This window comes from Ambystoma mexicanum, chromosome 6p (assembly GCF_040938575.1).
Source record: "Ambystoma mexicanum isolate Mex_15411 chromosome 6p, UKY_AmexF1_1, whole genome shotgun sequence".
Lineage (NCBI taxonomy): Eukaryota > Metazoa > Chordata > Amphibia > Caudata > Ambystomatidae > Ambystoma > Ambystoma mexicanum.
In genome coordinates this window covers 266,290,428-266,317,825 of record NC_090935.1, presented here as the reverse complement: position 1 = coordinate 266,317,825, position 27,398 = coordinate 266,290,428, and positions in this window count along the sequence as shown.

Here is a 27,398-nt window from a genome sequence, read left to right as displayed (position 1 = left end):
GAGAAAAAAAAAGAATGCATAAAATCGGAAAGACATGACAGGCCGGTTTGTGTCAAGGAAATATTGAAGCCGCAACAACGTATCTCACAATTGAAGGCTGTGCGTGTGATGATGAGATGCGAAAGAAATCAAACCTGTAGTGAACTTTTAACTTACCAATAACTGTGAAGCCAGTGATACAGAGTATGAGAGTGGTCCGGCGACAGGAAATAGCCCACCAGATAGTTTCCGCGAAATGTTTGATGTTTTGTTATAAAGCGACAAAGGGAATTAACTCTGAAATGCGCAATGGTCAAGATTCATCCTGAAAAAAGGGAAGTTAAAAGGTTTCTTTAAAGAGAAAGATTTTTGGGAACTTTTCTGATTGTGTTATGGAACTACTAAGACCAAGAGACACTGGTGCAAATAACATAAGGGAGAGCTGAAGTGAAAGTCGAAGTGGTCCTGCAGAGGTCTGTGAAAAAACCTCTCACAATCGAAAGTATTCGACATCAGTGAAAGGTCCAAACCCACCTGAGGGAGACCTGGAATGTGAAATTAGTTAGGGGAAGGGAACCCCTAACGAATGTGAGTGAAGCTTGGGCATGGGAACACCTGCAAGTGCTCCGATTGTGAGGTCCGAGTCCGGCTGAGGGAGTTCTATGTTGAATGAGGTATTTTTTTGAGAGGTTCGAGCCCAACTAAGGGAGTCCTATGTGAACTGTTGATACCTTAAGCGGTCCGAGCCCAACAGAGGGAGACCTACATGAACTTTTGATGAACTGTGAAAGAACATTTGGTGAACTGAAATCAAGTGACGTTAACGCGGAAGGCCAAGCGGGACTCGACTCACGTTTTTAACTGCCTTTTTGATAACCTGAGCAAGAGTGTGTCATCCTGTCTACGTGGGTCGCATTACTCCGTGCTGTCCAGCGTGGGGAGGAGAGCTGATCAGCCACCTTGATCCTTTATGTTACAAAACTGACTTTCCTTTACATACATATACCCCCTTACAAAGTGTTTGTACAAGAGATAGGGTAGTTATTCGTTTTTTTTATAGTATAGGCTATTTTGATTTCACATAGACTGACTAGGACTGTGTTTTTTTCATTATTTGATGCTAGAGACCACTCCCATCATAGCTATGAGGCAAGGAAGAAGTTTTCCAAACACCAAGAATTTAATAAAGGTTTTGAAACTTGTAGCTCTTGTGTCAGTGTCATGTCTCTCTTACATTAGGATGTTCCTTAGTTTTGGCAATTAGGCAGTGTTGTATGCACTGCCCATAAGCCAAAACTATTTATTTATTTTGCATTTTTAAAGCACTCACACAGCCCACGGGCATCGAGGTGCTGTTACAGGAATTGTTCTTTTTTTTTTGTTGCGTAATTGTTGTTTTGTTTGTCTTAGTTGCGTATTTATAATGCGCTTAAACACCCAGAGGTTTCTAAGCGTGGACCCAGTGATTGAACCTGTGTTGCTTCGTGTCGTCTTGCTTCCAAGGCGCGCACGTTGCCGTTAGGCTATCCTCCCGGGACTATTGGCATGGCAATTGGACATAGGAGACTGATGGGATGTGATGAGGGACACCACACAGCCACTGAGTCTGATTGGTCATTTTCCATATCCACTTGATGCCCATTACCATGCTGTCCCTATGGAAATGGGCAATTACTTCCTGATCCACTGAACCCAAAACACTTCCTGCCCTGGGATCGCTTTGAATTAGCTCATTGCTTTTTAGGGGACACCACTGCTATTTCTAAGCATTCTTCTAACAGATAATGGCTTAATCACAGCTGTTAACAGCTCCACGTGGTGCAAAAACCAGTTTTTTATCCACTTGATCTTCAGCCATTTGATTTATAAGCAATACATGTGTTAGTCCATGTGTTACCTGAACTGAATTCCCATTCAAACAAGCTTTGGAAATGCCAACACTTTTGCTCTTGAATAGGCATTAGATAAGGCATGTTCCAGGCACTGCCTTAACATGCTCAAGGGTTATATGTCATATTTCTGCCGAGCACAAAAAAGACTAATTTATTTTGATTGTTTTGGTGTAGCCTTCAAAATTCCCAAATATGACCTAATAGGTATCGACCCTCACCCGCTCTCGTCCTGTTGTTTTTTTTGTAAAACGCGGCATTTCACCCCCAAACTCCCCTTTCATTCCCCTTCACCCCCTCCACAGCCCCACACCACACATTCCCTTCATTCTCAAAAAAACAAAATAAACATTTTTAGCCACACACCCGCCCCTCCCATTCCCACCACAACCCTTCACCCACCCCTACCTCACATTCATGTACATACACCACACACATGCACACAGCAAAATAAACACTTACCTTACTCCCAAGATGCCCCTTGCAGCAACGTGCCTGTCAACCCCTGCGCACACTCTTGTGCGTCGCATGGAGAAGCTGTCATCCCAAAGGTGGCCGTGCACCGAGAGGAAGGCAGCATTGAAAGGAGCGAGGTAAGTGATGGGAGGAGAGGAGAGGAGTGGAGAGGGGGTTTGTTTATGGACTCAGGAGGTGGGTGAATGGGGTTTAAATGATCGATTTGGAAAGACTAAATTATAGATTTTAATTGGACTTTCTAAATCAATGTTTTATTGTATCGAATGAAATAAAACTATATTTTGACTTGGTACCATGCTCAAGTACTAACACCATTTGCCAGCTGTTGTCATCTATTGCAATGTATCAAAATTATAGCAGTGTCAGGAAAATCTCGAATATACACAATACCTGACTCTGGGATGGTGGGGCAGTGACGTAAGAAGGCAGAAAAGAAAAGGAAAATATGGTTCTGGAGGGGATGGGTGTAGGATTTAGGTGGGGGAGCGTTGCACGGAACATTGACTGGTGTCGAGGGGCGTGGGGGCAAAGAGGGAATTTTGGCCAGGGCAATGGCAGGGTAATAAAAAGGGCAAGGACAAGTTATAAGAATTGGGGAGATATGAAACCGCCAGATGTCCACCACACACCCTTACTAACCTCACAATATTGTTAGAATATGGGAATTGTGGTAGCTTTGATTCATTGAAATCCGTGACTTTCACAGAATGTTGTTTTATGTGATATCTTGTGTAAACAAACGCATTTTTGTCTTCTTTTTTATATGGAAATTGTTCCGAGTGTTTTTATACTCATTGATTAAACATTGTTCATCTCTAGTGTTCCTGTCTTGATCTAGTGATTGACATGATTGGTAGCACCTATTGCAACTAGACACACCTAGTGCGTGTGTAGGTGGGTAGCTGTTCAGTGGCATTTCTTGTTGTATATGCTTGTATTTGGTCCTCAGCCACACAGTCCCCCAAAAAAGAGGACCCCCTAGCTCTAATTGCCTGTATTTCCAGGGTAAAAAGAATGACATGCCCACAATGGAGGCTTTGGTGGCCGGAAGAGAACAAGAGTTGTTCCTGGTGGATTCCACCAAAGTTCCTGGCCACGAGAATGTCCGGCACCTAATGCAGAGAAAGATGTCATTTTCCTGCTTGACCTGACTGTCCACACAACGTGGGTTAAACGCCCAGGTAAAGAGAGGTCAGAATCGCATTTAGCGACTCTACCAGTGCACCCCGAATGCACAGATGGACTGGGCTGACCCGGAAAGAGCCAGAATGGCAGTCACTAAATTAGACAGGCACATTCTGCATGAACACAAATGAGCCAGTAAGTGAGACATAGGCTTTGGTAGCACAGAGCAGCTTTGCACATCATTCACTTTTCCAACAATAACATAAAGGGCCTCATTACACGGAAGGCGGTGATCCAGGGTGCTATTAGCACCCTGGACCATGCCGGTAAATTACCGGCACCGCCTTGGCGGAAAGGGGATTTACCGCCCCATTCCAAGGTTGGAGGGGCGGTAAATCCCCCTTCCGCCATTGCCCTTCCCCATTCCCATTTCTGCCCCATAGGGCTCTATGGGAATGGGGAAGGCGCTAATTACGGCACCGCAATTTTGCGGTGCCGTAATTAGCTCCGAGGTCCCTTAGCGGGTTGGTTTTTAACGCCTGCAAAAAGCAGGCGTTAAAGCACCAACCCGCTAAGGGACCTCGTAGTAAGGCGGTAATGGTTAACGGTCACCGTTACCATTAACGGTGGCCGTTAACCATTACCGCCTTCCGTGTAATGAGGCCCAAAGTTTAATCACTTTAACGGACACTTTGCTGCACATTTTGTATGTTTACTTTATAATTTTCAATCAATTTCTGTAAAATGCAGTTTTCTCTTGCTACATGTCAGTGCCCTCCCTTCTGTCATCCAAGTAAAAGTGTTGCGTCTATTATCTGACTGCCTCAGCACCTGCGCACCAAAAGGGTGCGAACGTTGTTTTCTTTTGGATGGTTTCTACCTTTGAGCCTAAAGCAACAGGCGGGTGCTAGGCTTTTCACAAGTTAGATGTGAGAGCAGGCATAGCAATCGCTCCAGACAAATGTGTACCATTCATAGTGGCTACAAGCCACTCATCCCGGATACAAATTCAAAATTAAACACGTTTTGGCAAAGCCTGCAGTTAAAGTTTGTGTAGGCATGGGATAGGCAAGTGCCAGGCTCTATCATAATGGTGCTACCTGGTTATAAAATAGCAACAGGCTGGTAAATGTACCTGGGCATATGAGTGCAATGCCTAGCAAGGGCCTACCTAATATCTATTCCAGAGCCAAACCTGCTGTCTTGACACAGCTAGTTTTTAATATTAGGAATAGAAAAAAAAGAGGACACTCATATTGCTTATAAATCAAGTGGCTAAAAACACACCCAGATAAGATATTTTTCTTACATAAGGTTTGCAGCTGCATTTAATCCATTACCTTTCTGAAGACAGCCCGGACATAACCATTGCATCCCCATAAAAGGCAACAGCTTGATATCAGTGCACGGTTGAGTTAGCCCCAAGAGATCCCTAGAGAGGGTTTATGTTGGGCAGGTAGGTAGTGGATAGAAATGGCATGGCTATGGGCAGGCGCTGGCGTTGGCTTCTAAGCGCTGCTCCCAGCTCCCAGCCCACCCATACGTTTGGGACACTGGTCTCTAGTTAGAGACACTTGGTAGTCCACTGCCTATCGCCTACTCCTATCTTAAGAGACTGCGGTGTGCTGGCAAGGAGTCCCTGTCAGTCGCTGTCAGTCCTGTCAGCACTCTGAGCGATACTGTGAAGGTGTACAGCCGCAGCATTGTGTTTTACTTTTGCTATGCTAGGAGTTGGTGTGGTCCTGGCGTGGTTTGATTGTTAAAATTGCATCCTGTTACTTTAAGGCTGAGGCTTTAAGGCTTTAAGGCTGAGCTTGAGCTAAGAGTGGCCGGGGACGCTGTGCAGAGCAACTTGGCACTCTGCCCACGTGGCCCAATTAAACTCTCTTTTAGACCATCTGCTACCAGTCCCCCACAACTTCCAACAGTTCTGAGGCATTCATCATCTTAGAGGAAATACAGGGCTGCAATAAACCTTGCAGCATCCCGTCCCAGGAGTCCTCAATATATGGTAAGGGGGTGTCATTTCCGGAGGGGGTTGTTGTGGTTGAGCGGGGGTTGCCGAAACAGACTCCAGCTGTTGCCATTGGAACTTAGAGCGTAAAAATCAGATGGAAGGTGGAGTTCCCTTACCCCCGGTGTCGGGTAAAATAGCAACTAATCCCAGGCCAGGGACGGAGGGGATGCCTCCCCTTATTTACAAATTTGCAAAGAACCTGCTTAATTTGTTTCGAAGCCACCAGTATTGCCAAATTCAAAACCTTATTGGCAACCTAGAGGGCTGTTTCCTGAAACACTTTCCTCTATTTTGCGCTTTGCCAATAGGAAACCTGACCCGCCATCTCCCAAATTCTTTGTGGATGTAGCTTCTAATCCACTGCCTTCTATCTCCCCCACGTCTATCCCTGGAACCTTATTACGGGGTAGTGGGGCCCCAACGGCAAATGCAGAGGGGCATTTGGCACCTGGAACTTTGGCTTTGGGGGGCATTTGTACCATCTTGGAAGAACACTATCTTGAATTCTGCAATAGGGGCGGTGCCTCTCGAAGAAGATAAAAAAGAGAAAGGGGTCTAATGAAGCTTCTGGGTCTGGAGCGACAAAGAAGGTGAAATTGAATCCAGTGAGCTCTTTCAGCGAGCAAGTGACAACGTTGAACTTTCCATCCTCGGCTTCAACTGAGGAAGAAGACCAGCGCCATCCAAAGGGGACTAATCATCAAAATATGCATAGATTCCAACAACTCATTTGTGGCATGCTCATATCTGATGAAGACCTCCTTCTTGAACTAGCGGCCGCCCAGGTTGAAAACTTGTTCCTCCCCAACCTATTGATGTCGCTTTGATTGCGGCCTTGACCCTGTCTTTCGCTACCTTCTTGAAATTGCAAGAAACGAAGAGTGATCATATAAGGAACCAGTCCACCCTGATCGCTATTCTCCATACAAAGCTAATCTTTCTGGAAGGCTTTGTGATGGGTATTCAGGGAAATTTAGCCAAAAACAAGGAAGAAATTACAAAAATCTTACACTCTATCATTACAGTGGCAACAAGGGACAAAGACAAACGCAGGAGTCAAGTTTTTCAGAGTTATATATCTACCTCACCATCGAAAGCTGCAACATCACAGTTGTCTTCAGTTGTGCCAGTTGAAACGGTCACTGAAGGTATTGCTCAAAGCCAAGGGGTGCAGGAGAAATCCCCCGCACCAGCTTTGGCCGTAAAGATCCAGCTGGAGAATAATCAAAGGCCGTTGGAAGTTCCAGCACCGACTCCATCAGGTGAATTGGGACTACTTGCTGATGTCAGGTGAGAGGCCTTGGTTGACACAGAGCCCCTGGGATGCGAGGTTGCTTCCCCTGGTTCAAAGAAATATAATATTCATTCTAAATTATCAACCGCAGAAAAAATAACCAGCACGTTGCCACAGTCAAAGAGGCTGGCCTTAAAGAAGATGCTAACTAAACAAAAGAAGACGATAAAGCTGAGGGTCCTGAAGCTAAATCCCCTTGGTAACCAGGGATTGGAGGCTGGTGGGCGCTCTTGGCGATTCATCAAGAACTTAGTCCCAGTACAGTCTTTGCTGCAAACCCAGGTGCCAGAAACAGGGGGATGCAGAGTTCTATAAATGGGGTGGGGGGCCTGTGGTCTTCAATATCTCTCCCTGAGTTGAAAACACATGGATGATTCTTCTGATGACTCATCAGTAGACCTAATAAATCTTTCAACTTACTCCATAGATGACGGTTCCTACACTAGCCCAGAGGTTATGAAGGAGTCGAAAGCGAAGTCATCGAACAAAGAATGGTCCCTCTCACCTAAACTGGCTAGACCAGATTTTGTAGTGGCCCCACGATTTAAAACACTTGAAGAGAAAAGAGGTCACTCTTCTCTGGGGGCTAAAGTCGGGAACCTTACCATGAGCCACCTGCCGGTTCGTCGGGTCAAATTTTCAGAAGATCCAGGAAGAGACCATCTCACATCGACCGCAGAAAACAGCAATTAAAACAAGACTGAGAGATCCAGTGCTCTCCCTATAGCGAATACTTTGGATTAGTGACAATGTGACCTTGAATATAGCCAATGTTCTGAGACTAACAAAGGCTATTCCATCTTTAACACATCTAAAACCATATGTTTGAGTCCTGGGCAACAACGAGACGGCTCAAGCAAGAGTTTGAGAACTGGTTGAAACCGCACAAGGCTCTGATGTACCAACGAGAGCCAGAGAATATGATCTGAAATGTGGAGCTTGATTAACAACACGTTGGCCCCTCAAGACGCCCTTATGCATAACCCGATTTGTGAAGAAATTTGGAGGTCGCATTTTGAACAGCTTATTGCGGGCGAGGAAGCCCAAATTCCAGAAGAGCTGCAAGACTTAGTAAGCCTATGGTCCTTTTTGACAGCTAAGAGTGCAATTCATGACTTGATCTTGAAGGCGAGTAAATCAAGAGCGGCTGGACCCGATGGGTTGTCCAACTTTCATCTTAAAGAAGACCCAGACTTTTGGTCCACTACGTTGGGGTATGGTTTGAGCAAATTAAAAAGACAAGAATAATTCAGCCGTCATGGACATCTTCAACCATATTGCCCATTTATAGAAAAGGCGACAGGGCAGTGCTGGGTAATTATAGGCCAATTGCCCTGTTAGAGGTCAGTGGAAAAATCTTTGGGTCCCTGCTCCTCAAAGCCCTTTCTAACTGGGTCTTATCATCTCATCACTATGACCATGACAAACAAGGTTTGTAAGAGGAATGAGGACTCATGTAAACCTATTTATTTTAAGTGTCCCCAAATCAAAGTTCAAGGCAAAAAAGGGCCAAGAACTACACATGGCCTTAATTGATCTGGTGTGGGCCTTTGATTCTATCAACCGATAAACCTTATGGTCGAAATCGGAAATGTGGGGCTGTCCAACCGATATAAGAGAGGCTCTGAGACTCCTGCATAGTTCTACTTCATTAAGGGAGAGACTAGACCGAAGAGGCCATATGACAGAACCAATTAAGACTTTAAATGGACTAAAGCAAGGTTGCCCTTTGGCACCAGCCATCTTTAATGTATTTATATCTGATATCGAGTCAGTCTTTGCTTTGGTGAGATCTTTTCCGCCCACATTGGCGGGGATGAAGATAAGTCAACTGCTCTTTGCTGACCACCTAATTTTGTTGGACCCAACCAAAGTGGGACTCCAACACCAACTGGATGCCCTAGTTAAGTATATGGAAACAAATGGGTTGCAAATCAACTCTTCGAAATTTAGGATTCTTACTTTTGGCTGCAAAAGGAAAAGGAAAGGCATTGTATCGAAGGAGTGGTTCATCAGAGGGGAAAAAGTTCTCGAAGTAGCTGAGTTCACCTACATGGGGCTCTGCCTGAATGACAGCTCAATGGACGCACAGAGAGAAAGCTCCCTCAGGTGTAAAACAAGAAATCTCACTGTTCAAGCGATTACCATCAGGTATAGATTCTGTAAATTATCCTTGACTCCAGTGATTAAGTTCTTCCACCTAAAGGTAACTCCTATACTATCCTATGGGGCAGAACCTTTTGTTTTCATTACTGGCATCTGTATGGGGGAAATTGGAAGGGCTGTTTTGGAGGAAGGTGTTATGTCTGCCAAATTTTGTGCCTACTATTAGAGCAGAATTGGGCTGGAATCCCTCTACTCCATAACAGTCTGGAAAACGGTCCTACTTTTCAGAAAGCATGGCATTAAAAACACAGAAGGAGGCCTAGCGACAATTGACTGTGCAATGTTGAGGCCTTCAAAGTATCTAGTGATGGCTTGGAGCTCTATATGTAAAGACATTTTAACAGACCTTGGTGAAACCCCGGACTCCTTATGGTCACACCAAGTCTGAATAAAAAGGAAAGTGTACGATCAGGATTCGATCCAAACCTTAGAAGGGCATGCCTCAGCTAAGGTTTATGGTAACAACTTTAAGGACATCAGAGTGAGGGGTAACCTTCCACCTTACATCTCTAGATTTCCTTATAAATTTAATTGTCATAACTTTTTAAGGGCTAGGATGAACCTGTACCCTACCAAGGTAGTCACTGAGATAAGAAAATCACTGGACCAAAGAAACTTACTTTGCAGATTTTTCTTAATTGATTCAACAACTAAAGGGTCGTCTAAAGACGGGTTGGCCATTAAAGGTGACGATGTACACATCTAAAGATGGTCTTGACCCGGCAGCAGCAGACTTTAACAACAGACGGAGATCTTTACTATGTGTGAATTTGTTTTTTTAATTTGTTTTTTTCCCTCTTTTTTCTCCTCTTTCCTTTATTTTTTCTTGTGTTATGTTTTGTAGGTAGCTAAGGTTTAAGATTAAACCGAGTGTTTAATACAAACAAAAAGAAAGAAAAATGTAGTATGCGGACTAGTGCCTAGTAAGAAGTTTTCTTCAACCTTCCTTTCGTCAGGTGACTAGTGATATATAAAGGTAATGAGATTTGAGGGTGAGGCAGGTCAGATATTTGGTAAGAGGCAAGCCAACAAGTAAATCACCTTGGTTTACCATCTAATGAAATGTAAGTGTGATCCTGTTTTCTCTGATGGTATGTCACTTTTTATAAGTGCCCAGTGGGGGAAGTCAGTGGGCCTACCAGCCAGTCAGGATGCTTGGATTTCAGGTTATACCTCATGGCATTGCACACATTCCGAGACACCTGAGAAGTGTGATGCCACTATCTTCCGTGCAGGGCAGCAGGTAAGTCAACCTGCGCAACCATCCCCTTCCCCCAATGTATTCCACCCCCAATCCCTGTCCCGCTTACCTGTAGCTGCCTTGTCCTTTGCTACTGCCTGAAGCACTCAGTGTTTCAGCGCTTCCCTGCTGTGGCAATGGAGGCTATGGAAAGAGAGAAGGAACTATGTTTAGTTCCCATCTCCCTTATCCATGGTGGCCATCTTGTTTTGTAGTTTTATTTTTTTAAGTTGAGAAACGCATCCATGCAGTTTTGCATCTAAAACAATAACTAGATGTTAGCACTGATGGTCCACCAGTAAATATGTGTACTTAGGTGTATCGATGTCCTCTGTGTTTTCTCTAATGAAATGATCCCTAGGTTATGTTAAATATTTTCACTTAATATTGATAAGTGTAAATGCCTTCCGCCATGTTTGCATGGTGTAAGGCATTTAACATGGATTCCTAAATAACGCAAGAGTTTATCACAGTTGCTAAAAGCAGTAGCAATATTAAACATTTAAACCAGTATGAAAAATGGTAAGTATAAATACATTCGTTTCTGACAAGAGCAGCAGAGGGGGTAGGCATAAACGATCCTTACATTCCATGGCCTAGCACCACCCCCAAAACCTTTACAATTCCTTAGTCTTCTAAAACACCCTTGTGTAAAGTGGGATTGTTGGACACGGCTGCAGTCTTTCTTGAATTGGGCTGCTGGATGCTTTTCTATTTTCTGAACTGATTTTTGGAAAATAAAGTGAGGGTTTTGGTGCTTTTTATCCTATGTAAAAACTAAACCGCACAATCCCAATTGCCCAACTAAAGAAAAAAATAACTTGGATGTAATATCACCCTGGAAAGTGCGTGCGTAGCCGTTTTTTAGAGCATAAAATAGCCTCTTCACAAAAGCAATTTGCAGAATGTGTTTATTTTTATTTATTTATGTATTTGACTTGGCAGAAGCACTCAATGCATTTAACCTCAACGTATTGATTTCTGATGCCCAGGTGATGTCACTGAAGAGGGCTGCTATTATAATGATGGATATAATTATAACATCCATACACGTGGAACTCTCCATGGCTCGGAATCCTTCAATGTATATAGCCAGCGCAAGCAGGACATCAGGGTAAGCTTTAAGCATATTTTATTGTAGTCTTAAAAGCCAACATACATTTCAACGTTTAGAAACGGCTTTTTCCAATCTATTTCTTATACACCTAACAGTGGGCTTATTCTAATTTTAGGAGGTATGTCCTATGTTGAATTCACCTTCATGGGAAAAACCCTAATCGCTCATCAATGTGTAATTATGTTGTGTCAAATTGACTAGGAAATGCAATATTATGAGTCGAAAGTGTATAAATGCATGACCATCATAAAAGCCAATCCTTCCTTTAATGTCAATTTCCTGCTATCCTGCTAACACCACGGAAGCACCTGCCCTTGAAAATTGACCGGCTCAGCCTTGCCCTAAACTCGAACAGGGCTCCTCAAGACCCTCAAAACACCAACACTGCACACTCTATTAGAATCCTTACACAATACAATGGGGATCTCACACACACAGACCAAAGACTAATGCTTTCCACGTGCAGATGATTTTGATGCTGATTTTGGTGCTAAGAGTTGTTTTATTTATTCCCAATGAATGAATAAACTGTTAGCATGTGCTTAATGCTGTTGGATTACACAGTAAAGGGGAGCAGTTGCATGGGTACACAGTGGTATGTCCTTCCAGGAAAACGCTTTGGTAAAATGATGTGACATTTTTCAGGTGTGAGATGTGATAGCTCGAGTGTTGCCAAAGTATATAATTTATATATTAATTAGCCATGGTGAAAGTAAGGTACCTCGAGGAACCATACCATTTATAAAACAATAAGCAAAGACCAAAACGTGACCAATTTGATTGTAAGTTCTATGTTGGCCAAGAAAGGCTCAATCCGTGCTTCCAGATGCTGAAAGAGGCTGGAATGTGGGCAGCAAGTCTGGAGTGTTCAACAGTGTCACAGGACCCTGGTAAGATGGCTTACCTTACTACATCTCCACCAATGAGGCAACCTCTAACATGAGCAAAACCTTATTTGAAGTAGTCAAGCACTGTACCAAGCCCACCCCAGTCCCCGAGGTGTCAGCTTCACGAGAGAAATGTGACAAAATTAATTTGAAATGACAAATTACTTTAATAACAAAAAAGATAAGACCAGAGGTCTCATTGTTGCCTCAAAAGCAGACAGAGACCCAATATCCATGCCCCAGGGCCCTGCTCTCATTAAACAACTTCACCCTACTCTCTCCTGAGGATCTGACAGACAGAATTGCTTCTTTTATAGCTACTGCTTACACCACTGATTTTCTTCTAGCCTCCCTCAGTAAACAACTCACTGGCCCAGCACTCAATCTGCTCCTCGCTATTGGGAATACCTCCCTCAGAGAAGGTGTATTGCCAGACGTGTTGAAGACGAGTCTCATATGACCTCTTTTCAAAAATACCTTGCTTGACCCAAAGGACATAGCCAACTACAGACCCATCACAAGCTCCCAGGTCATCAGGAAGTTTATTGAGAAATTGGTTATTATGCAACACTTTCCAAAATCGACCAGCTTAGCCTCCTCCATGATAAGCGGTCCGGCTTCCACCCCAAATGTAGCAGTGAGACTCCAACCATCCAAATGGTGGATGATGCACTGCGAATCGCAGATATAGGGGACTCATGCCTGCTAGCCCTCGTAGAATGCTTGGTTGCCTTTGACATTATCAACCACCAAACATTCCTCTCCCTCCTAGACAACAGGATGGGCTGCTCAATAAATATCCTGAAATGGCTTGCGTCCTTCCTATCTGGCAGACACCAGCCATGCGGATGGCTCATTTAGATACAAAAGACACACAGTCATGGTTCATCCTCTCTACCAATCATCTTCATTCTATCCATGGAAAACCTGCAAACTCCACAAAACTAACCTAATATAGCCATCCAACGGTATGCTGATGACCCTCAGCTGTACCTTAACGTTATTGGACCTCAGGACAACACATTGCTTGCTCCATTAATGCCTAGCTACAATATACACATTGAAATCAAACACTTAATTCAATATGTACCACACTAAGACCAAATTCAACCTCATTGATCCCCCATCAAACAATCATGTGTGCATTAATGGCTAGATGCCATGTTCAAAAAAGGATTCAAGCTATATCGTTCAAAATCATTGTTGACAATAATCTTTCATCCCAAAAGCACATAGCCAAAACACACAAACCATGTGTCTATAGATCTCCACACTCAGAAAAAACTAAGCAGAATAAAACATGTGGTTAAAGCTGTTGTGATCTCACAGGTTTTCAAGCCACACACCAGCCCTCCCTCAACGTAAATCTCCACTCCTCAGCCTGCCTCATTACTGGTAACCGTAAATTTGACCATGGTCCTATTTATGAGTCCGGCGGTAACCCTGCCGGTGATTCTGGCAGGTTGCCCCTGGACTTGTAAAATTTTACTGGCGTCTGATTTCCTGGTGCCACTGGGACATTACAAGAATAGGCACCATTAAAATGTTAGTCCCAATTCCGATGGGACTCAGAAGTGCCGGCACCATTCCTAACAGTGCGAGTGCTTCTGTGAAGAGTCTGCCTACCATGGTCACTGCGCCAGGCAAGTTCATACCTGTCAGGTGCAATGGTCCTGGCAGGTAAAATCGTAGTTTGCTGGTCCGGAAACAAGGGTGCCGGTGAGCTTAGCGGCACCCTTGTTTAAGGATTGGCAAACTTGTAATGAGGCCCCATATCTCTCCTACATTGGAGGAGCTTCACTGGTAAATCCCACATGACAGAATTATATGAAATACTGCATGTGTAAACTACAAAGCAGTTTTGATCTGACCAACATCATACATGACATCTAATCTAAAGAGACACAGTAAATTGGACACGGCCAACTGGAGCTGGCTGCCTAGTGCATTGGCTGGGGGCCCTACATCCCAGTAGCTTGGTGCCACAGGAGGGGGGGGGGCAGATCCCATACAGGCCTCTGATCATCTTCGGAGAATTTGCTGTAAGAACACACAGGGGTGTTTACATTTGTTGGTGAAGGAATTCCTATGATTCAAGATTTTGACATAATCTGTCTCCAAGAGACGTGGCTTAGGTCTCCCCCTCTCCTGGAAGGCTTTTCGATCTCCTTTAACCCGTCACAGAAGGGGCTAAATGGCCGCCCAATGGCTGGCTTTCTTATAGCCGCACGTTTGGCCAGAGGTTTTAAGATCATCTCTGAATCCTGCCCTTCACCTTTAATCCAGGCGCTCACAATATCGACGGGGTCGTCTCCAGTTCGACGCATGAGGAAGGTCTTGGTGATCAATTTGTGCTGGAATGTGGCATCTGAGTGGAGCAAGACTTTTTCTACAAAGCAGTTTTGATATGACCAACATCATACTTGACATCTAATCTCCACAACTTTGGTGTGTCTTTTGCCTATAGTTACAGTGGAGAGGGACCCAATAGGGGAATTAACACAGGTTTTAATATCAACATAAAACACAAGGAATCACCCTCACTCATCTCTTGCTGGATTTGGCAGATTGATTACTATATTGTGGGGAGCATAGGTGTTATTTTTCTCCCCAAGGCTGGGAACATGCCGTGTGCGGGCTTTGAGGTGCAGGTGGGTCAATCACCCTGTGTATGGGGCAGATAGACTCTGTACCCAGTAAAGGTCTATCTGACATTGTGAAGGGACCCTCCCAAATTGAAGCTTCCTTGCGGTTTGCGCAGTGCAGTATTGACTTTGATGCATCCAGCCCTTGTGTGCACAGCATGGACTACACCCTCAGGAAACTGCACTTCACCTCATGGCGCTGATTCTCTGAGCCGGGATTAACATGGTGAACCTCAAGAAGCAGAATTGACGAATTCCCTAGAACTGAAGCTGCAATGACCCCTCGTCCTGCAGATCCACCTACCCCCCCAGATTGATGTGGCTGCCCTGAACCAGGCCTTGCTGGCTCTCAAGATTAGCACAGGCACACTGGGCACGCAAATCGATGCCCTTACCAGCAAGGTTGCTATCTCTGCTGTACAAATTGATAGACTATGTGGCCGAATAACAGAGGCAGAAAATAGAATAAGTGAAGGCGAGGACAAGTGTTAGTCCTGCAAAGTGAGGTCTCCCTCCAGCAGAAATCTGTGAATTGCAGCTAAAAATTATGACCTTGAAGGAAGATATTGGCGCAACAACATGCACATTCCTTGGTTTACCTGAGTCCACCTCCATCAAACACATGGAAAGGTTTATTGAAAAATTGCTACTAGAGATCCTGGGGCACCCCCCCAATATCGAAGATGTTCCTGGTGGAGCGGGCACACCGTGCCCTTGCTCCTAAACCTCCAACTGGTGCACCCAAACATCCTATGATAGCAAATATTTTTAATTACTGTGACAGAGACATGTTGCTCATAATGGCCAGAGAGAAGGCCGAGCTACGTTGGGGCACAGGAATAATTCACCTATTCCCATATTTCAGCCCTCAAATCCAAGAGCGCTTTAAGACGAAATAGCATCAAGTATGCAATGTTGTATCCTGTCAAACTCTGAGCGACTCACAAGGGTAACTTCTTCACCACTCCTGAATTGACGGAAAGTTTTGCAATGGAACTTCCGGACTCTGGCGGCTAACAGGATCACCCATCCTAGTACCAGCTCGCCGCTTGTTAGAATATACTATGAGGTTCAAGAAACCATCCTTGATGCCCTACTTCGCCCCTGTCGGGGGATCTGTGTTCTTCACATCAAGGGTTGTGCCATTTCACAGGAAGGCTAAATGTTTTGTGATGTGAGCCCAAGGCCTTATGGAGCCAGTTGCCGCCAGTGGCATCCTGTTTCCTACAGGCACTGTGGGTGTTGTGTGTTGCTGCTGTTATTGAGTTGAATTAGGTGGGTGGGGAATTTCCGGTATGTTTTGGTTTCTGGCGTGGGTGGGCTTGGGGTTTTGGAAAATTTAAAGGGTTGGAATGGGTTTGCAAAGGCAATATTGATGCAACAATATGCATTATCACTATTTTGAAATTGCGCATGACTGGAAGATCTTTAATGAGCAAACAAGTCCTTTGACGGTGCAAAAAATGGACTTGCTGGTTGCCCGATAGGTGGCGATGTCTGCCCAAGGGGTGAAAATGAGAGATAATATTTCACTATTATCATGGAATGTACAGGGATTCACAAATCATAACAAATCTCAACTAATTGCCAATTATACCAAGAATCATGGTATCAATATTTTGTGTCTACAGGAAACACATTTGGCATTATATATTGGGCTTCCCAATACGCTGGGATTGAGCATACATAGATATGTCTCCTCATTTACCACACACTCACTTGGGGTTGCTACATATTTACACCATTTCCTGCATTCAAACTGCACAAACAGATTAGTGATGGAGAGGGTTGTTTCCTATTGAGGGCAGGAGAGGTTCTGGGTCTCTGGATTCTCATTATAAACACGTATGCCCCGAATGTTGATTCTCCTGAGTATTTCGAGAATTGTGCCAATCACTTAAAGAGATTTTCTGAATATGAAATTGTATGGGCTGGCTATTTTAACATAGCCCTGTCATGAAACCTAGATGGATCAACGACACAACAATCCATACTTCCCAAGGTGGCGAAGAAATGGTAAGATCTTGCTGAATATTAACACCTGTATGATGCCTGGAGAGTTCGGCATCCCAATTCCAGGGATAACACCTTTCATTCAGTGGTTCACAGTATTTCGCCTACGATCAACTATGTCATGGTTACATCAAATCTGCTCTGTGTCGTCATGGACGCTCAGATTCTGCCACGCTCTCTCTCAGATCATTCCCCAGTGAGGATCCTCTTTTCATTTCCTCCACATCCACCAAGGCATTTGTGATGGCGCTTTAGAACCCGTGCATTGGAGGATGCCCTCTTTCGTGAGAACATTAGGCAAGATATACAAGCCTTCTTGGAAACAAATCTGTAGTCCGTCCCTGATAACAGAATAGGTTTGGGAAACTTCAAAATGTTCATCAGTGGTTGTTGCATGTCCAGGGAGGGTGGGGTGCTGAAGACAATCCGTAGGTTGATTTCCAGTAAAGAATGAGAAATTAAGGACCTGGAAACACAGCAGGGGTTAGTTGATACCTCCTGACACGTGACTCCCTCAGGTCATTGTGGGAAGAAATGCGTCTCCTCATGGAAAAGGAAGAGCGATTCCTGGGTGACCCCATTAGAACTGCAGAATATGGGAGGGGGACTGTCCCAGACGTACATTGCCATGGGCCATTAAACGTGAGCGTCGGCCAAACGATATCATTGAGATTGAACAGCCAGATGGGACCTCCAGCAGGGATTCTTTGGTGATCAATGAAATATTTAGAGAATATTATTAACAATTGTACATGTCACAACTATATGTGGGGCATGATTCTATTGCATCATACTTGGATAAATAAGGTGGCCCTGGATTGCTCAACATGGCATATGGGGCAAACTAAATGAACCTCTTTCAGAGATAGAAATTCGTAAAACCATCCACTCCCTCCCCAGTTGTAAGGCACCAGGCCTGGACGGCGTCATGGCTGAGTAATGTAAGGAATATGTTAACCTAATAGTTCCCCATCTCTGCTGTATGTATGAGGAGGCTTTCACTTCTGGAGTTTTACTGGATTCGACCCAAACGTCCATAGTAACAACACTACTAAAACTAGATAAGGACCCCCTGAAGTGCTCATCATACAGGCCCCTTTCCCCAAATAATACAGACAATAAAATATTGCATCGACCAGGTTTGTTGCATACCCGGTAGGTCAACACAGAACAACTTAAGATGACTGTTCACACTCATGCACAATGTGAACCCAGAAATACCTATAGCAGCTTTTTTAAAGTTCTAAGACACACAGGTGTGGGTCGAGTTAATCTCTGTTGGGTCCATCTCTTATATACTGTTCCTCGAGCTGCAAAATAAACAAATAGAATTATGTCAAAATACATTGCACCAACTCGGGGCATGCAACAAGGATGTCCATTGTCTCTGATCCTTTTTGATCTCGCCATAGAACCCCTTGCATGCTATTTCTGTGAATACCATATACACTGGCGTGTTTGAGTTCATTCTCATGTACCTATCTTATCATCATATGCTGACAATATGTTGTTATACATAAAGCATCCTCGGGATAACCTATAACCGGTGGTAGCCACCACACAACTATATGGTGACTTCTACGGGTGGAGGATTAATTGGTCTGAAATGGGGTCTTGCCCCTGACCCCAGTGGTCAGACAGCAAGAGATTGGAAAGTATGTTATATGGTGCCCATTGGGCATGCACTACTTACGCATACGCATCACAACCTCCCCGGAAGATCTATATGAGGTAAACTATTTGAAGGTGCTGTCTTGTCTAGAACACACAATGGAGCCATACTGCCCTCATGTCCTTAGATAAGATGGTTATGTTGTATACATTCCTATTACACAACCACGGTAGTGGCTGTGTAGTTATGGTTAAGTTGCTAATCCCATAGGAAGAGCACTTTTTGGGAGGCTTATAACTTTGCTCCCCCTGGACGAATCCTCACCAAACTTTGTAAAAAAAAGTATATGGCCCACTCTGAATTTTTTTGCAAAGTTTGTTGAGGTTTGGTTAAAGGGGGGCAAAGTTATAGGCGGGGTCCCAAAATTTCTTTTTTTCCCATAGTCATAATGGGGAAAAAACTTTGCTCATGCCTACAGCCTAAACCGCTGGACGGATTTTCACCAGATTTGTGGCAGGAGCGGCAGCTTGGTCAGAAAGCGTGCTTCTGTTAATTTGGTGTAAATCCATCCAGTAGTTTTTTTTAAACGACAAAAATGTAAGAAAACAAAATTAGTGATATCTATGGCCACTCCGTGGACTCACTTCCCTGTTCGGTCCGCAGACTGGCTGTCCGTGGGCTGGCCTCTGATTGGCTGAAAAATGTGCGGACTTTTCTGTGGTCCGCGGACATCAGGACGCAGCCACTGATTGGCTGTTGGGAAAACATGAAATGCGTCGGTTTTCCTGAAACGCCCGCCATCTTGGATTCGCTGACTTTTTGGGGTCCACGGACAGCGCAGTGAATTTTTTTTTTAAAAAGCAGCATTTCACTTGTTAAACTCAACAGACAATCTCTGGGGAGGTGGGTGGGATGAGGATGGGAAAGGATATGGCAATAAGAAGCCATAAAACGAGTTGTTTCACCCCCCGAAGGTCCGCAAACACTCCAGATGTCCTGCGGCAGTCCTGTGGTGTTCGCGGACACTTCAGCTATCCTAGGACATCTGTACCTATTTCTGCATTACAGGGTTGCGGAAAAGCAGTTTTTGGATGGCTTATAACTTTTGCACCACTCAGTGAAACTGCATGTAATTTTGCAATTCTATTCTAGGACTAATCCTGAATGGTTTTGCAAAGTTTTGTGGGATTCTGTCAAGAGGGGGCAAAATTAGAGGGGGGATCCCAAAATATTGTAAAGACATACAAATGTGGTGTCATCTGACGAATCTGCACAACATTTGGCAAAACGATTTTGGATCTATATATAAATGGTTTTCTAATGTTTGGTGGGATTTTCTCAAGGGGCGAAATTTGAGGGGGCTCTCAACATTTTTAGATGGTTTATAACTTTGTTGCTATTTGACGAATGTGGACAAAAGTTTTGAGAAAGATTATAGACCCAACCTTCAATGTGTGTGTAAAAACTGAATGGGGCTAAGTTATATGACACTTTATATTTTGACACTTTTAAAAAAATAAAACATGGGAGGGTTTCGAGAAAACTCGTGAGGAGCTTTGGCAAGGACATTAAAGCATGGTTTTGCAAATGTGAGCGTGTTTTATTTTTTGACAAGTGTAATAATGTAGGTACAAAAAATAGTCATATACCTTCGGTGACTGAGGTATAGCCTGTGGCCGTGGGCAGTTGCCAGATTGTCTGGGTCATGGCATAAGGTCATGACACGGACAATCTGGCTACTGGCCATGACCTCTAGCGATGAAACATTTTTGTTAAAGTGGCTATATCTACCTGGGACCGGCTATGTGGTAAAGTTATTCGAAGGTAGGATAGGATTGAAAGGGAAAAAAAGTGCTTGTGGTAATATGTTCATAGGGTTTTGCAGGCTGCCATGGCAAGGGAAGAGGGGCTGTGTACAGAGCCCCGCCTTCTCTTTCCATGTTGGCTGACTTAGGAAAGGATTTTCCTTCCTGCAGCGGGGCGCTGCAGGTGTCCCGCTATAGGAAGAACAATCTATGTTTTAGCACCCTGGGTTACTGCTTTGGGAACCAGAGGTGCTAATAGTCTTTATCCCCCATTTCAGGGGCTGCAATGGGCGATAATGGTCTGTAGCCCTCCTTATTTATTTATTTATTTACAAAGCACCAATGCCCGCAGACATCAGGCTGTGTGGTTACAGTATTTGTTAAAGAAGATGAGGTGGAGGAAGATGGCTTACTACTTGCTGAGAAAGGAACAACCTTTCTGAGAGCATTGCGGTCATTGGATTTGGTGTGACGGCGCATGGAAGTGGTCCCGTAGGAGTACTGCCCATACAAAATTGCACTTAATGCATTTCACTTTGGTAGCTTTAGTCTTTGGTACACTCCAAACAGTAGCAAAGAACTGGCACACCCATGATTCGATCTTGGTGCTAGAAGTAGGCACTTCCTCTACCACATCTTCTTTGTACTCTTCATTGTCTTTTTTTGTTGTGAAGGTCCTCCAGCTGGTGGTGGTGGCTCTTGTGGAGGAGTGATGGCAATAACTGATGCCATTTTCAAGATAAATAGCAGTTTTGATAACATTCTTCCAAGTATGTACTGTGTACTAGATTGGTAATGGATAATGAGTACGAAAAGGTGTAGGTGGTGTGCAAGGGAAATTTTGAATTTGAAAGTTCCAAGATCAGTAGAAAATGTAGTTCCGAACTGTCCGCAAAGGATGGATTTTATTGTGAATTGCGGATGGCTCTTGGACATGTCATTATGCATCGCGCTAGCGTATGATCATGTGGCACTGTCCGGAAGGTCCGCAATGAAGTCAGATGTACGTAGACATCTATGGATGAAAAACTAGTTGAAATAGTTGCAGAAAGTGTACAGAAGTGTTAAAAATGATTCTAGAAGGTGGGAAATGGCAGAGTTTTAAGGTGACACTTTGTAAATTGGACACACATATTGTTCTATTTGATAAGTATGATATTAGTAAAATGTAGGAAAATAGCGTGCACTGATAAAAACCCATGATATTCACTGAAAAAACGTTGTTAAAGGGACGTTATGGTTAAGTTGGACTAATAAAAACCTATGAAATTCAATGAAAAAACTTTGTTAAAGGGACGTTATGGTTAAGTTGCACTAATAAAAACCTATGAAATTCAATGTAAAAACTTTGTTAAGGGAACATTATGGTTAAGTTGCACTAATATAAAACTATGAAATTCAATGAAAAAGCTTTGTTAAGGGGACGTTGTGGTTAAGTTGCACTAATAGAAAACTATGAAATTCACTGAAAACACTTTGTTAAAGGGACGTTATGGTTAAGTTGGACTAATAAAAACCTATGACATTCAATGAAAAAACTGTTAGGGGACGTTATGGTTAAGTTGCACTAATAGAAACCTATGAAATTCACTGAAAAAACTTTGTTAAAGGGACATTATGGTTAAGTTGGACTAATAAAAACCTATGAAATTCACTGAAAAAACTTTCTTAAAGGGACGTTATGGTTAAGTTGTACTAATAAAAACCTATGAAATTCCATACAATAATGTTAAAAGGACGTTATGGTTACAAGTAAAATCGAAAAACCCCTGAAATTCTCCAGTTATTGTAAGCTAAGCAACCATAACTCGCGCCACCACCGTGCACTGCTAAGACTAACACCCAGGACATCAAAGATGACATCACACATATCATTGATGACATCACATGTGCATTTACCTTTTATACAAGGGGTTGTGAATGTAATGTTGGCAAATAAGTATAAGGGATTATCGGGAGATGTGAAATAAACTACATACTACATTACGCAATGTAGTGTTCTAAACAACATTCCATTGCAGTTACAGAGGTGCTATATTTTTAATTTTCAAACGTTTTATAAAGAAACGGTGAATGCTTCTGTATCAGACTTTTCCGTACTGTGAAATATGTACTAAGTAGCTAATAATGCATCACTTACTACATATTTCTACTAATACACACAAAACATAAATAGACTACAATACATACAAATATTGGGCTTATATATGGAGTATAAAGTAAGCAAACAAGAGGCAGTATCATTAGCAACTGTGTATAATCTACATGATTGTATTCACGCACAAACATGATTGCTGTGTTTCAGGCCTGCTTCTTCCCCTGTATATGTACATCATAAGATGCAATTAAATTCTAAGGAATGTAGTGTAAGAACATGTGAGAATAGCAATATCTATAAATGTAATACCTTTTATAAGTTACGTTTGTGACTGTCAGTAAATAAACCACCTGCCCTAGATATGGCAGTGAACAAAAAAGAAGGGGCTAGACATGTGATGTCATCAGTGCTGTCATCAATGATATTTGTGATGTCATCTTTGATGTCCTGGGTGTTAGTCTTAGCAGTGCACGGTGGTGGCGCAAGTTGTGGTTGCTTAGCTTACCATAACTGGCGAATTTCAGGGGTTTTTCGATTTTACTTGTAACCATAACGTCCTTTTAACAAAAAATGTTTATGGAATTTCATATTTTTTTTTTAGTGCAATTTAACCATAACGTCCCTTTTAACAAAGGTTTTTCAGTGAATATATATATATTCAACAATATCCCAATTTGGCCCCCATCTAGTTTCTGGTCCAGGGTGCGTAAATTAATTATACATCTTATTTGGGCTGTTTGTTCGATGTACTACCGTTACCCTATGAACAAGGTGGTTTAGAACATCGAGATTGGTACTTCTACTTTTAAGCTGCACAACTCCAATACTCCATCTGGTGGTGGTTCCCCTCAGCGGTCCTCCCACATGTTTCCGTAGAAAAGGCGTACACTCTTCCTGAAGATCTAAAGGGGTTGTTATGGCTGGGACCCGTACTGTGTATATGGGCAGAGGTGCAACCAATTGAGGTTACATGTAGCGTATGGCAGAAACTGGGGAGTATTTCCGGTGAAAAAGTTATTTATTCTTCAACCTTCATAATATACAAGGTCAGAGGTGTATCTCTTACTCATGAAAAGATTTATCAGATACACTTTTCAGTCACTGGGAGACTTGGTGGCGGATGGTAGCTTGATCACTTGGGAAACTCTGAAAACTAGAGGTGATTGGAACACAGTGACAATGCTTTTATTGTTACGTCTACGGGGCTCACGTCTATTTGGCCTGACTACCCGCAGGCACCTGCGACCTCCCTGTTGTTACAATTAATCACCCTAATAAGTGGGAGTCCAATTTGTGTGGCAAACTGACAGATGCTCAGTGGAAAGGGATCTGACGACAAACAAAATCCCTCTCCTTGAACAACCGTTTACGGTTAATTCATTACAAATTCCTACCTCAGGTATATTATTCCCCAGCAAAGCTACACACATGTTATACTGATAGGACGTCTAAATGTAATAGATGTGCCCAAGAAATGGCTGACTTTCGATGTGTAGCGTGGTCTTGCCCTGAAGTATGCCCGCTTTGGTCAAGGATAGAAACCGCCTTGACTGCTATGGTGGGTAACGCATGGCAATATCATACAGAATTCTGGATGTTGGCTGTAACAGATACGGCTGCCAAAATCCAGAAATCCGTATGATATTGCATAGTTGTTGCCATGACTATATTCGCCAAATCATGAGGGAAAAACAAAGCACCATCATTCCGGGAATGGTTGGCCTATATGAACATGTGTGAAAAGAGGGAAACACAGTATGCAACAACCTTACCTATATGTGCAAGATCATTGGACTGCTGGTCCCCCTTCAGGTCCTAAATGTCTACGGAGATGGATAACCAGGCACCCCTGTCTTGATGCACCTGTGCAGAATAGTACCACCTGATCTATATTGCCTCCAAAAAACCGCAGCACAAATTCACCACCAGAAAAGACGATATGCTTGTCATACCGTATGTACTAATGTGGAATCGTGTGACCCATATCCTATTTGCACTTTATTGCCTTGTATGTTTGTGCTCGGGTTGGGTGGGTGGTGGGCAAGAAGTGCTTTTTAGTGTATGTTTTTTTTTTCCATTTGAAATAAAACAAATATTTAAAAAAATAAACAGTACCTGCTGGACGAATAAATACCCATCCTTCCCTCTTCCAACAGAACTGTGGTACTCTATGGAATGGCAAACCCAATGCTGGCACCCTCACCTTGTCAAGTGCACTGTTGCTCTCCAGTAAGGTGCGGGCTTTAAGAAATAAAATAACTACAAATGAAATATGTCTAGCAGATAAGAATTGCTGGAATATCCCTGTCGCTCTACAAGAGGGCCGATTCAGTTTGCCTTACTGGTCTAAAACTAGACTGGTAGTCATACAAGAGATTGTGGGTTTCAGTGAAAACCTGATTCTTGGCCACTTTTTTCCAGGATCATTGAGTATTAGAGCGTGTCTGGCAGTCAGATAGGATATTGGGGTCAGCAGACTTTTTTCCATGGGCTGGCATAGATGCTTCATTTCAGCCAGGAGTTAATCAGACCAGTTAATGAGGGTGGCAAAGAACCTATGTTGTCTTAGCTGCCTTAATTTTCTTCACTATGACTACAAAGTCGACTTGGGCTATGGCCTGAAAGCAGGAGAAGGAGGCTGCAGTCTTATTAGCAATGTTCGAGGTGCAGAGAAATATCTTGATTGCTTTACGATAGAATCTTGGATGGAGTGGATCTTTTCATGGAAAATGGAGGTCAGGTCGTCGGTCAGTGATTGAAACTACTGGAGAGGAGACTCATTCTTGAGGACCCCTCATCTCGATAGATTTTAAAGTTTTTACAACATCCCACAGCATCACTTGCTTGAGAGATGTGTTCATGTACAAAGGTTGTACTTATTTTTCCATTTGTTGTAGTGAATAATTTCAGCGGTCTGTGGCAGGCCTTTTCATCCACGCATTTGCTTTTGCTTCACTGCCTCTCTAAAGCCCTTTTAAGTTGATTAAGCTTAGGTTCAAACCAATTATTCAATGTCAAGGTGGGTTTGATTATATTGGTGATATTGGTGGACAGCATGGGCAAACCTACTAAGCTCCCTATGATGACTGGCCAAGAGAACATTGGCCTAGTAATATATACTTTTAAGAAGGTCGCCGTTATGGTAGATTTCATCATTGCTAGCACATGCATTTTTATGATCACAATCCCTCTCCTACATACTATGTGGCACGTGGCACTACTTTGATGGCAAGATATTGGCCTACCGACCTGCTCCAGTCATACATAGATATTAAAGTCATTTTATTTGTAGGTGTCTTTAATTTAGTCAAAATGGCAACTAATGGTTATCTTGCAGTGAGTGACTATTAGATGGTATTCTATTTAAGGCTTCTGTTCTCATACGTTTGCTCATATGTTATTCAAATAAATAATTATTTCATATAATACTGTTTTAATAAATGAGACTACACAATACAGACTACAATAAATTATAATAATGAGAATAAAGATGATGTGTAGGAGGACAGGGTCTTGGAACCCTCTGTCCCCATTCTTCACACTTACTGGGTAGGCCCAGCGGCGGCTGATTTGGGTCCATGGCCCCGGCCCCGGAGCACTTGTGCAGAAATACCCCTAGGAACTGTGAACCCCCCTCAAGACAGCATGAATCCAGGGTTGAACTAGACTTCATTTTGGAAGTTACCGACTTCATTTTGTAATGACAGGATAGTTGTGAAGTTTCAATGCAGGCCCCAGTTCTCTCAGCCAGGCGCGCACAGCGAGCAAGCTATTCCCCCCACCTCTTCCCCTCTGCCATCTTTGCAGTTGTTCGGTTCTCATGAGAGACTAGCCGTTAGAATGCAACAAGCTTTACACTGTATCTTCTGTCTTCTGTCTTACTTCACTGACCCTGACACAGCCCAGTACAGGGGCCAGCACAGAAGTCATTAATCTCTATAAAACTGCCCCCACCCAGAAGACCCCGGCCATAAAGAATACCCTGCCCAAACCTCCTTAAAGCAGGATCAAACAGTTAGAAATGACCTTTAAGTATACTCCATTATTCGTGCCTTAATAGAAGAAAGCCAAAGTGTTTAACTGCTCGCTATTTGAATAAGCTGCTTATTTTATGTAGAATAATGTAAGGTTATTAGCATAACGTACGACATAAGTGTAACAAAAGTCCTAACATTAGAAATTGGTCTTCAAAGCGTGATGTATATTAACGAATGAAACAATGCTGCTAAGAGAATTGAAGTGCATAACCAGCATAATGTTGTACACACCAGTGCTAAACTACCTCATCTTTTAGTTAAAATTTAAATACCTGCATAATACTGAGTAAAGCTAATACCGTAGATAGTCGTCCTGACCAGAATGCTCGTATTATGGCAACATGTGTTAAGATCATATGCACAGACCTTGAGCTATGAACTATTTTAATGAAGGACGAACACTAATTCAAGTACACGTTTGATTCTTTTATGATTTTTTTTTGTCACAATGAGAATGTTTAGCAAGCTAGGAAATATAGTATATTCTTAAATTAGTATAACCTGAATGTAACACAGCAAGCAATGTATAAAGGCCCTGTTTATTTGTGCAACGCGGAATCATATCGCAAAGAGGTTTTGATTATTCTCTGCCCCTCATGGTGTCAAAATAGATTAGCAGAGATTTAATGATGTTTGGACTACCGACCATTAAACCCCCACAATGAAATGTATACCCATGATAGTATGTGCCTCTTGTGACCTATTTGTTTAGCCATAGATTTAAAGCCTTCTTATGTTGTTTATCAAGTGAACATCCCAGATTACACTGTGACCTTAAGAGCTATACCTCTTTAGCCATTACTCTCTGAACTATTTGAATAGATCAAGCGCTGCATTTAATTGCTGCATCTTAACCTCTGCCAAATGATAACTTAACCTGTATTTGAACTAGCGTTTTCATAGGTGTTTAAGCCATAAGTCTTTGAGCTCGCTGACCAAGCAGATTATGGTAGTGAATGAATGGGAATGTGTGACCACAAGGGCAAATGTCAAATGG